The sequence below is a fragment of the Geospiza fortis genome, unplaced genomic scaffold, assembly GCF_000277835.1.
Source record: "Geospiza fortis unplaced genomic scaffold, GeoFor_1.0 scaffold485, whole genome shotgun sequence".
NCBI lineage: Eukaryota > Metazoa > Chordata > Aves > Passeriformes > Thraupidae > Geospiza > Geospiza fortis.
In genome coordinates, this window is record NW_005054457.1 from 1,267,695 (window position 1) to 1,280,440 (window position 12,746).

Consider the following 12,746-nt stretch of genomic DNA (forward strand, 5'->3'; position numbering starts at 1 on the left):
GGCCAGCCCCTGGGACAGCCCGCAGCCCTGCCCCGTTACGCCGCCATCCTCAGCCCGACACAGCCCCGATCGCTCCTGGGTCGTGTTTGCTCCCTCCTGGCTCACTTCACCCGCGGACAGCGCCACTGTGCCATCCTGTGCCATCCTGTGCCATCCTGTGCCCTCGGCAGCCGAGCACAGACCTGGGCAAGAACTGACAGCCCACCACAGCCAGAAATGCGCTGTCACCAAGTGTTTTAAGCCATGATGGGGGGGTTGGCCTGGATTCACCTATTTGCTAGAAAAAGCTGGTTTTTGTTTGTTTTTATGCCAGCTTTCTGCCCCTAGCTTCTCTCCATGGTATAGCTGCTGAGTCTGTGAATTTTTGGCAGTAAAATGCAGTTCCACTCTGTCTGCAGCCTTAAATCTCCCAAGTCCCTCCTTATTCCAGATGCAGAGAGGGGAATAATTGCAACTAATGTGCGAGGAGTTGGGATATTTTTTTCTGCTTGAGAGATGGAAAGCTCCCTAATGACTCCTGAGCAGCCAGTCCCTGCTCCTATCCCCTGAACATCCTCTGTGCTCCCTCCCAGCAGGAGCCAGGAGAGCGACAGCCATGTACCTGCATCAGGATCCCCCGGCTTCCCCCAGCACCTAGCCTGGGATGCTGGATGCTCTCTCTGCTCCCTTCATCCACTGTCCTGCAGGAATTAAACCAGGCTTTTGGCGGGGGGAGGAGGGAAGCCCCCCTTCCCCTGCAGCAGTCTGCTGGGTGGCTGAAGCCCAGCGCAGGGGCTGCTCCCCAGCAGGCAGCACAGAGGTATTTGGAATCTGGGGGATATTTCCTATTAGATTTGTTTAATAGTTTTGAGGTCAGTTAAATATGGAGTGACAAATTAATTCCAACTTCACTACTTCCCCTTGCTCTTCCTGCTGCTTGCAAGTCCCTGTTGCCCCGTTAAGCAAGAGCAGCTGGCAGGATCAGGAGGTTTGGCAGCTGTGGGGTTTGTGTGCTGAACCCCCCAAAGGGTCTGTTCCCCAGGCTGAGGGCTCTGCACGTGCCCCTGTGCCATCTCCCCCAGGAGACTGAGAATTCACCTGCCTGGGGGCAGAGCCAGTGCTGCAGGGCCATGGTTCACACCAAAGCCCCTCTGAAAGGGTCACAGCCAGGGGCTTGCCAAAGGTTGTTAGAGAGACCAGCAAGTGCCAGCTGCTGGGGCCCAGCAGGAACCCCCCAGGGGATGTGTGCCCACCCCGCAGAGCCTGATCCAGCTCTGGCTTCAATCCTCAGCCCCCTAGAAATGGGGTCTGTGCCCCTGGGGGTGCCCCCACTCCCTCGGTCCCTCTGCTTGTGAACCACAGCCATGGGCAGGGGTCATGGCCTGGACTGGGGCAGATCCTCAGGCCCTCCTTGGGCAGGAGCCCAGCATGGGGAGGGGTCCTGGGCAGTTCCTAGGCAGGTACCCAAACCAGCGCTCAAACTCTCCCTCCGTCCCAGGGGATATTCGTGTGACCTACCCAGAGGTGTGAAATGGGGGTCTTGCAAGGCCCTGTGCTCTGCAGACACACCTGTGTATGGAGCTGTGTGCTTGTGCACCTTCTGACATTGCTCCTGCCGGGATTTCTCTTGCCAGCCTTTGTCCAGGTGCTGCTCCCTCGGCTTTCCCAGCAGGGCAAGGACCAGAGGAGCTGGTCCTCATGAAGGTGTTTGGGTCACTCCATCATGCACTCAGCAGCTGGGACACGAGCTCTTGGGGCTGCGCTGGGAAACAGTGAAACTTTATTGAGCTGTTTCAGGTGCCAAATTCAAACATTATGACTCAAGTGCTCAGTGGAGAAACGATCAGCAGTGGGACAGGGGCCTGGTACTGATTCCCCAGAATCAGTGTGCACCAGGTGGTTCATGAAATGCTCCTTCACACAGACCTGCTTCATGCTTCTTCCTCCAACAGCGTTTCTATTTCCCAGGTTTTCCTGCAGTTGTTTGCTTTTCCATAATGTAACACATGGCATTTCTTACCTGTCATCATCCTGCCAATATCAGCACATACCGAGGACCAAATGTTGAGCAGGAACAACTGAGACTAGCCCTGACTCTCCACTAGAGTCCAGCTCTGTGGAGCTGGGTTCTTCCCTTTTACTGAAACAACAACTGCAACAACCAAACCAACACAAAGAGTGCATCTTTTCTGCACTGAAGTTAATTATTTGTGGTCTGAATCTGGCACTGTGAGAGGAAATTAGCCTAGTCCTGATGATTGGGCATTATTAGCAGCACATGAGGTCCGTCTTTTGTTTGCTGGGGCCCACGCTGGGTTTTTTTAGCACTGTCTCTCTTGGACAGACATGTTGTGGGGGGTTGCATTAATATTTTGGCTTTCTGACTGTGCAGTCTATTCTACGCCACACACTGGAGGCAAAGCTCTGCAGTCTCAGCTGACTGGACTTTATACAGGCTCTTTCAAAGCTTTCTCCACAGATGCCTGAACGATTCCTGAGTTCCTGTCAGAGTTTTGTGCTGGGATAAATGTGAGAGGGCTTGTCCTCAAATGGTGCAGGCTGGCCTTGCGCCACTGGCTGCGGGGAACGAAGCCATTCTGCTCGAGCAGAAGATCTGCTGCTCAAACTTCAAAAGGCCACCCACATGTGTGTGCTGAGCTGGAGGTCTAAATTAGCAAAACCCAGAGTTTTTCCCATGGTTTTCACTCTGAGCCATAAAATGACCCATGTTTACTGGGAATCCTCTAGGAGACTCGAGCCCCACTGCAGAGGGAGCCTGGTCAGGTTTGTGATGCAAAGGAGTGTCAGGCAAAGTCTCATCTTCACTTGGATGAAGTGAATGAGTGATGGTTCAATTGTTGAAGCTTTCAGAATTAGAAATAAGCATAAATTAATGCTTCAGGAAGGGCATTTTGTTCCTCTCCTTTTTCTGGTAAGAGGGGCTGTTCATTATCAGAGACCCAAGGGAATTCCGGAGCACACTGGATTGGGAAAGCTGGGAAAGGAGGAGGCTTTGGGGTTCCTAACTGCTGCCTTCCAGAGCCTGCAAGAAAATGGAGAGGGACAATTTACAAGGGTATGGAGTGCCAGGACAAGGGAGAATGGCTTCAAGCTGTCAGAGGGAAGGGTTAGATTGGATATCAGGAGAAATTTCTTCTCTGGCAGGGTGGGCAGGCCCTGGCACAGGTGCCCAGAGCAGCTGGGGCTGCCCCTGGATCCCTGGCAGTGCCCAAGGCCAGGTTGGATGGGGCTTGGAGCAGCCTGGGACTGTAGAAAGTGTCCATGCCATGGCAGGAGGGTGGAATGAGATTAACTTTTGAGTCCCTTCCAACACAAAGCACTCCATGATCCTGTGCCATCAGTGTCTGGGTGCCCATGGGCAGCTCAGGACCATCCAGGTGGTGGTGAAGAGATGATGCTCCTGGGGAAAGAATAGTGCTGCAGTACTTTTTCAAGGTTATTCTCTTGCAGTTTGCAGGAAGAAGCTGTAGAAAGAAGTGCCTTGCACGTGAGCAAAATCAGCTTTGAAATAATTTCATTTGTTACAAGTTAAAGAACATTAGAGTGTGATTTTCCAGGGAATCAGCTAGGTGTTAGCTCTGACCTTCTTGCAAGTACCTAATGGACAGCACAGCATTTATTTATTAGCATCATTGTTGATTTTTAAAGATTAACATGCATTAACGAAATACTTTTCCTCTCTCAGCTGTGAAAGGTTCCCACATCTTCCCCGTTCCTGGGCTGTGCGGGGGTATTTATCCCGATCAAAGGGCAGTGGGACATAAAGCCACCGCCTGTTTCTGGCAGGAGATTGTGTTTCAGGGCTGTGCATCTCTGAGCAGGAGTACAAAAAGGTACACCTGGGCCTCGAGAGACGCCTGGGACACTCAGAGCTCAGAGCAGGGGCTGCCCCTGCCCCTGGGAGCCTTCTCCGGAGCCAGACGGGCTCTGCTCAGCCGCCAGAGCCAAAGCAGGAGAGCCCGGGCCGTGCTGCCGTCCCGAGGTGTGCGGGGCTGGGGGACAGCGCAGCATCAAAGCGGAGCCTGCCCTCAGCGAGGCACAATCCGACGCGTTTTTCCCCTGCAGGAAATCCAATATACTTCATCCTGTTTGTCAACACGGTTTACTCTGAGAGAGCCCCGCGTCTGTGGCCAGCAATTAATGCCACTTAAAAGCTTTTCAGTGGGATAATTGCCTGTTGTTCTGCAGGCACCGCTCTCATTCAGATGCTAATGGCTGTCAGGGGCAGTGGCCGTTCCCACTTTGGGGGCCAGGTATGCCCCGCTCCCCTCGCCTTGGGAAGACGCTTAATGGGTCTATTGTCCCTGAACAAGGGCAGCAGGGAACCCCCCTGTCCCCGAGGAAGCCGTGGAAATAATCCCCATCAGTCTGTGTCACTTGGGCACAAAAGGCAGCGGGCTGGACACAGAAAGGAAAGGAGGCGCAGCGGGGGTGGAAGTCAAGGTGTCCCATGTTGGGACTTCAGGAGAGCCGGGCCGGGCCCACGAGCAGAGATTGTCCGCAGCTCTCTGTGAAAATGGCTGTTTCCAGCCGGTCTCAATTTCAGATTTTCACCCGGTGGTGCTGCTTGTGTTTCTTAACGATTACGTTTGTTTGGAGGTCAGGTTTACATGGACAGAGTAAGAGTCCCCAGCTCTAGCCAGGACCCCACCAGGAAGCTGTGGATGTCTGCGGGTCAGTTGATTGCTGTAAGATTCAGCATCAAACCTTATGTGCCCAAACATCTGGGCTCTCACGTCTCTGCTGGTCTCCTTGCAGGATTAAAACCTTTCCTTTCTTCTTATCAGAGAACCATGGAATGCTTTGTGGTGGAAGAGACCTTAAAGTTAATCCCACTCCACCCCTGCCATGGCAGGGACACCTCCCACTGTCCCAGGGGCTCCCAGCCCTGTCCAGCCTGGCCTTGGGCACTGCCAGGGATCCAGGGGCAGCCCCAGCTTTCCTGGGCACCCTGTCAGGGCCTGCCCACCCTCACATGGAAGAATCCCTTCCCAATCTCCAATCTAAATCTACCCTCCTTTGTCCCCAGGCCATTGTCCCTTGTGCTGTCTCTCCACGTCCTTGTCCAGCCTGTGACAGGACCCCACCACTCTCACAATCTCATTTTTCTTTTCCCTTTATTTTGCCAGTGAGGCTGGGCTGAAGCTGCCATTTGTGATGGACACTGGAGTTCACGTGGATATGTTAAATTATCCTGCTTCCTTCGGGATCTCTAGGTATCTGATCTTCCTGGACCACGTGCACTGTGGTGGACTGGCCATGATTAAACCATGTTTGCTGGAGATCGTCCCACGGTTCTGTTCCTCTGGGTAAATCCTTCAGTTGAATGAAACCCTGGTTTGCAATGTCTGGATGAACACCCCAGCCAAACTCCCCCTTCCTGTGTGAACAAGGGAGCGAGGTCGGGCAGGGGAGGAAAGACATTTTCTAGGGGAGCACACGATCCTCTGTAGAAAATACTGAAAAAGATGGAAGGGGGGGATCATTTAACAGCCAGGGGAGTCTCTGAAGTCCCTTCAGGAGGGTTTTGGAGCATTTGGAGGATGTGCTCCCCTCGGCAGCTGGCTGCCTCCTTGCAGTGGAGCCCTCCCAGGGGCACGGCAGGCTCTGGAGCCTCTCTGCAGCCCCTTGTGCTGCTTTTCCAGCTGGATTTCACATGGGTTTGTTGGCCACAGGGCTCCCCTCGCCCCAGCAGCTCCCACCCCGAGGCCGAGGGCCACTTCAGCGGTGGAGGCAGCAACCCAGGAAAGGGCTGGGGCGCTTCCGTGGAAACAAAGCCTGTTTTCAAACAGCGTGAAGAGAAACTGTCTCTATCTTAGGCCTTTAATGACCTGAACTGTCCATCTCTTGGAGAGAAGCAACAATAAAAAGGCACTTTGCTGCGCTACCACTGCCCTCTAACCAGGATTATTTTTTGCCAAGCTCACTTGCCACCCATCCTTATTTATGATGCACATTTAAAAAACGAGTTTTATTTGCCCGCTGCAGCAGGTCTCGCTGCAGGACGGGGCAGGCAGGCACGTTTGCAGTGGCGGTTCCATTTCCCTGGGAGAGCAGCCTGTGCCCTGCTGCTGCAGCGTTGCATCAATAGTCCCGGGGCTGCGCGGTGGCTGCGGGCGCCCCGCTGCGATCGTGTCCTTCATGCAAACAAAGCCCCGCATTTATCGGGGCTGACCGCGCTGACCCCCAAAAGTTTGTTCCCTGTGCTGGGGCTGCCCGGCCCTTTCACTCGGCTGAATGGCCAGCACAAAGAGCCCGTCCCATCCACAGCCCCTTCCTGAACAAAACTCCCCGAGCAAGGGGGAAGGAGTGCCGGGGGGAGCGGGGCAGAGGAAGAAATGGGCAGACCTTGACCCCTCCACCTAAAATAAAGTGGAGGAATTTGCATTTTAAACCTCGAGATGCTGCTCGGGTCTCCCTGCCTTGCTGCAGCTGGTTTGAGTCCCTTGTTTGAGTCCCCCTGAGAAGCTCCGGGCTCGCAGCATCCCAGCGGGCAGCGGGCAGCATCCCCTGCTGCGAGGAAAGGCTCCCTCTGCCCTCCTCTGCCTCCAGATTTTTCCATGGATTAGGAAAAGAGAAAGAACACGACTCAGTAAGGAAACAGATGCTCTCTCCCCCTTCCCCCATGCCCAGCTCTGCCGGGTTTTGGAGGCAGGGAGCACTGGGGAGCTGCGCCCGTTTGTGTTTGCCATGGCTCCTCTGCGCAGAGCGCTGCTGGCTGTGTCAGGGACGGACAGCTGGACAGGACAAACACCCTCAGCCATTTCCTTACACTCAGTGCTTTGCAGGCACACAGACAAATTGGTGCTGATTCACTGTGACTCCAGGTGGGCAGCAGCAAGGGTGGCACTGCTTCATTCCTGGTCCAGCAGGCCCTCGGGGAAAGAGCTGCTTTGGGGGCCAGCTCTTGTTAGATGTGATGCAAGGTGCATTTCTATTGAACTTCCTTTCTAAAGTGTTAGATTTGGTTGGGAAAATGCCTGGCCACTGAAAAATTGTATTTTTCCCCCTGGAGTTGGAGATGTGCTCCCCACTCCTCTTTTCTTATCCCAAACTTGGGCTATGTCAGAGCTTTAGCAGCTTTAGCAGAATTCCAGGTTATTCCATGATGTTGAGGTGTTGGTCTGCCAGTCAGGGCCCTGCTGTTTCCCCTCTGGCTCTATTTGACCATACCATTGAAGTGTCCATGGGATCCTCTGTGCCTGCTGGATAACGGCCCTGTGGGACAGGATTCCTGACTCCTTGCACCAGGGTCTCAGCCCCTCTCCTAGCTCTGGTGCGATCCAGTCTCACTGTTTGATCCCCTCTGATCTCTCACTTAACCTGGAGATGTTCTACCACCTCAGCTATTTACAGTGGAGCCAGGTTTCTCTTTTTTCCCCTATTTTTCCTGGAAAAGCTGCACAGTTGCAGTGCCTCGTGTGGATTTAGTTAAATATGTGGTGGGGCTGCCTCATATTTTGCTTTCCCTGTGCATGTATAAAGCCCTTTTATTCCCTGTGCCTGACTCTGCCCTGGGGTCAGGGCAGTCCCTTTGCAGCCCTCTGTCCCCTCTGAAGTGGCAGCACCGGAGCATCACACTGTCTCTGCCCAGCCTGTAAAGGCTGTGCCTGCCTCCCAGCAGGGCTTGGCTGCTATCAGGGATCTCTGCTGGGTGGGGCAGAGCTCAGGTGAGGTGAGGAGCTGTTCTGACCTGTGGCACACCTTCCCTTTGGCCCCGACCTGTGACCCGCACGCTGCTGGAGGGCTGGGACCATCCCTGCCGCTGCCAAGGCTCTGCCTGAGGTCAGCTCCGTGCTGGATGGAGGCTTTTGTCCGTGTGACAATGCCCCCGTGCTGACCAGAGCCTTGTCTGGAGCTGAACCTGGCCTCACACACAGCCACAGCAGCGGGAGTAACTCACCTGAGCTGGGGAGACAAGGGGGCTCCTGTCTGCACGAGTGCTCATGCACAGCAGGGTTGGCAGTGCAGCCCTGGAGGTGCCTGCACACACAAACCAGCCCCTGGGGAACGGGGCAGGGGAGGTGCACATCCTGGGCTCCTTTGGCACACCTTCCCAAGGTGCTGCCCTGTGAAACCTCCTCCTTCTTCTGGGCCTTTTCCACCCCCGTGCCCTCCCCCAAACCCCGAGCCCCTCTCTGCTGCCACACTGCTGTTCAAACAGGATTCTGATGCTGCACTGCTCTCTGGAGTCTTGCTGGCTTGTTCTTTACATCCACAAGGAAACTGCATGACTATTTCTGTCTGGAATCTGCTCTTTTATCTCTTTTTTTCCCCTGTCCTCTTTTCTTTTCCTTTTCTCCCCCCAGGCTCATTAAGAAATCAATAAGTGGCTCAGTAGGGCTTTGCTTAACCCAATTCTGGAAGTGTTTCTTCCCCTTGGAACGTGAACTATCTTCTCAAATTGATTTTGCTGCTTTTGCTCATTTCCATTTAATAATATTCTCAGTGTTATGTCTCACCCCCTTGGATCCATTCCCAGCCAGGAATGAGTCCCAGGCTCACCTGCAGGGCAGGTAGCAGGCAGGAGCCCCTGGGCACAGACCTGCTGCCCCCTGCTCTGTGTGAGGGAGGGGAGGAGCCAGCCCTTCACTGACCCAGTGACATTATGGTGATGCTCTAGAGACGCCAGCAGACCTGGACACATGCAGAAATGCTCCCTCCTTCCCGTTGGTCCTTGGCTGGTTCATCTGCAGGGCAGGAGAGAAGAGGGCAGATGGAGTCACTCCTCCCTTCCAGCCCTCCTGTCCCGAGACAGACCCTGTGCTCACCGAGGCCTCCACACCTGAAGAAACTGTCACCTGTTAAACACTGGCCTGAAATCCTCGGGGTCTCTGATTAACCCAGCTTTAGAGAACACCCACCAGATCCACGTGAGAACTTCACAACCGGGGCCAAGGAAGGAGAGGTCTCGGACACCTGGATCTGATCAGGCTGTGCTGAGCTCCCAGTTTGGGGACTGGGATTTGGAGGATTGTCCATGTAGGCTGGGACAAATCCCTCCATCCCTGCACTTCCCCCCCGTTTTTTCCTAGTTGCTTTGCAAGCCTGAAAGGAATAGACTCAGTGTTATTCTAACTTTAAATGGAAGGAGGGGGAGGCAATGAGAGCAGAGAAGGAAAATCCATTTGCTGCAGCACTGTCAGCCCTTAGTTTTCCTTCAAGTCTGACGGGCCCAGGATTAAAGGTTTGGTTACAATGGGCTGACAGTGCACATTAACAGCCCTGAATGTCTTAACAACCCGGCTACTGGAGATGCATTCAGAAGAGTCTGTGAACTGCTTTTCCCCTTTAAAGCTCCTGCTAGACCATGTTGTCCAGCGAAATCTTTTGTGGTTAAAAATGTATAGACTTTTCTGTCTCATTCCCAAACATGTTCATACACAAACCCCAGATTTCTTGCTGTCTTCCCACAGGGTTTATGCCCAGTTCTCCTTTAGCCATTTGACTTGGGCAGAGTGTCCTGCTCTGACTGCACAGGGAGTTATATCTCCCCTTTTTATTTTAGCTAGTCTTTCACCTAGTGTAAATGAGCAAAAACTCACTGGTGTGGGTAGAGTTATGGGGATCTATTCCAGCTAGGGGGCTGGACATGCAAAATAGGGAGTTTTTTTTCTCAGGAATAAAGGAAAAAGAGCCTCTGATCAAACAAAATCCCTGTATTGGTTGGCTACATTTGCATCATAAAATGGAATTCACCAACCATTGCATTTGGTGGATGGTGAACTGATGGACAGTGATTATAATAACTGGGATGTGTTGCTATTCACAACACATAAGAATTAAGTTTGCACCGGGCTATTTCCACTCGTTTTCAGGACCAGGGGATACATTTCCACTCCTTCAGTCTCCAAGCAGCAAACCCCATTCGATTAACTGGTTTTGTCCGGGGGCAGGGGCAGGAGGAGGAGAGCTTTGGTGAAAGCAGGCACCTCCTGTGTGAGTGCATCCCAAATCCCACATCTCACTCAGAAATCCCATCACAGCTCTCCCCGTGCTTGCCTGGGAAAGTGCCACTGCCCTCAGCGTCCCTCAGCTGGAGCAGCTCAGTGCAGAGGGACCTGGTTGTGCTAAACCTCAGGGATTTGGCTCGTGGCTCTTGACTCCATGTGACGGGGCTTTGGCTCAGCCTCCATTGCCCAGTTCAGGCTGACAGGGCTGGTGGTGGCCCTGTGGTGGCATCTGGGGACCTTTGAAGAGGGGTGGCCTTGTTTTCAGGCAGGCAGTGTGTGCAATGTGGAAGGAGAAGACACAAAAGGTCCTGGTCTGTGCTGGAGGGAAGATTCCCAGGGAGATCCATGTGATCTGTTCTGAGGCTTCTCCGTGCTCCAGGGGAAAGAAGATGGGAGTGGGAGTGGGCAGGTCCCAGGGGAGTGGGGAGGGGGTGTTGTGGGACATAAATCCATCCCTGAGGGGGTGCAGTGGCTGCACGGCCTGGGGGATTTCTGCTTCTGTGGAGGGGGAGATAATTTAAGGGGAACCTGATTAGAACTGAGGAGCACAATCTATGAAAGGGGAGGGTGGAAGGGGGAAATAAACGAGAATTAATTTAGCACAAAATCAAGATGTCAAGAACAAAGTTAATCAGGAGACAAGGTTAATTAATGAATACATCCTTAAACCAGCACAGCTACAACAACAGCACTGTTATTAATCAAAGCACTAAGTATTGAAGAAAAGGCACTGTTGATTTGTTCCTAACCCAGTGTTAGGGGTCTGGAAAAGAGGATGGGGGAAACAGAATTTTCTTAGAAACACCAACATGTCATGGGGAGAATTACAAACCCCAAGTGCTAAAATCACTCATTATTATTTGTTTTAGAAATAGAAAGTGGGCAATGGAGATGGGCTGGGAATAGCAGTATCTGTTCTTTAGACACTGGCAGCTTTAAGGAAGTGACCCAATTGATGGGTTAATGAGGGCCTAGGAGATGCCATTGACCTGAGATCCATCTGGCACATGGACAGCAGCCCTCAGAAAGTAAAGAAGTCAGAAGGGACAAGAGCAGCCCATCCAGTCTCTCTTTGGAATGGCTGTTTTGCCCTGCCAGGTGCTCACCTGGCCCTGGTCCTTAGGGGTGAGGGAATCTGTGATCCTTTTTCCTCACCCTTCTCTGTTCCCCCTGCCCGGGCTGCTGACCGGGCTCAGGGAGCACAGCGAGGGGACACAGGGGACAGCCCACAGAGCAGCAGTGCCAGTGCCCAGCAGGGCACAGAGCAGCTGCTGGCAGCAGCCTGGAGAGCAGGCTCCCAGGCGGGGTGGAGAGGCTGTGCAGGTGTGTGCTGGGCGCTGGAGCTCCTCAGAGCAGCCCCCTCTGGGCCACGTGTTCCTCCTTCCCTGTCCTGCCAGGGAACAGAGCTCCAGCTCCTCCAGGTTTAACCTCCTCTTGTGGCGGGGGGAAACCTCCTCCTGCTGCTGCTGCTGCTCAGGTGTGGGTCTCAGGCCAAAGCCCCCCTTCCCAGGGCTGAAATCAGGGTGTGGGTCTCAGGCCAAAGCCCCCCTTCCCAGGGCTGAAATCAGAGCGTGGCTCTCCCCCTGGGATTTTGCACATGGCATTTGGCTGATTAGGCACTGACAGACACCAGGCTGGAGGTTTGTATCCAGCCCTGAGTGTCTCTGCTGCTGTCCCAAGGGATCTGGGCTGGTGCTGGCCAATATTTCCTTCAATGACCTGGAAAAGGACAGAAGGGTTTCTGGAGACATCAGGCAGGAGCGTGGAGCAGTCAGGAGTGCTTTGTGACAGCATTAAATCCCATTAAAATCAATGTGCTTGCTGTGGTGAAAGCTGGAGATGGGGGAAAGAAGAGTGCAGGCCATTCCCAGGGAGTGAAATATGAAGGAGAGGGAGTGGGAGGCATTTATCAATCTGGATAAATTAGAAATTGAAAATCACAGGAAAATTGATGAAGGGAGCAAAAGTATAGCAGAGTAAATTCATAGCTAGTGGTGTCAAAAAGGGAGTGATTTCCATCAGTATTTAAACGAAAAAATATGAAATTACCAATGGTTTTGACATCTTTATATTTGGGGTGGTGATTCACAGAAACCAGAGGCATCCAGCCAGTATGTGTGTCCTGTATTTGGGAAAAATCAGATGGGGTATTCATGCTCTGGGACTTGAATGCTGCAAACCTCACCCTTGCAAACACAACAGAAGTATGAACAATCCCTGGGAAGAGTGAGGAATGAGAACCCTGGTTTTGGGAGAGGTGGCAGTTCTGAAGAACTGCTGCCTCAACACTGGGAGTTGCATTAAGGGATGTATATTTATGATATATCCTCTAGATATATTATTTTTTCCCCATTGCAGTGAATTGTTGACTCAGGACAGGAGGTTTTGCTCTGCTCTCCCTCTGCCACAGCTCTCGCTCTTGAGGCAGGAATCAACGTGGGGTGGTCCCCTGACCTGGGCTGTGAGCAGGTCAAGTTAAAGCATCACAAAGGCCCTAAAATCTATGAATAAGTGCAATTCTTTAGGAGTCAGTGCCCTCATTTTATAGCAATCTGGCGAGGGGCCTTAACTGGGTGACAAGGTAATTTCCATGCATCTAAGCACATCCTATCTGGAGTCTCAGGGCGAGGGCAGGTTTGAGCCAGAGTAATTCTGAGCAGCTCTGCAAGATTCTGAACTGGCCTAAACTGGCCCACCTGGGCCTGGCATCTCGTGTGCTGAACCAGCAAACACAGGTCCTTCAGAGAAGGGGTAAACAGAGTAAAAGCAACTCTTTTTTTAATGCCTTCAGCA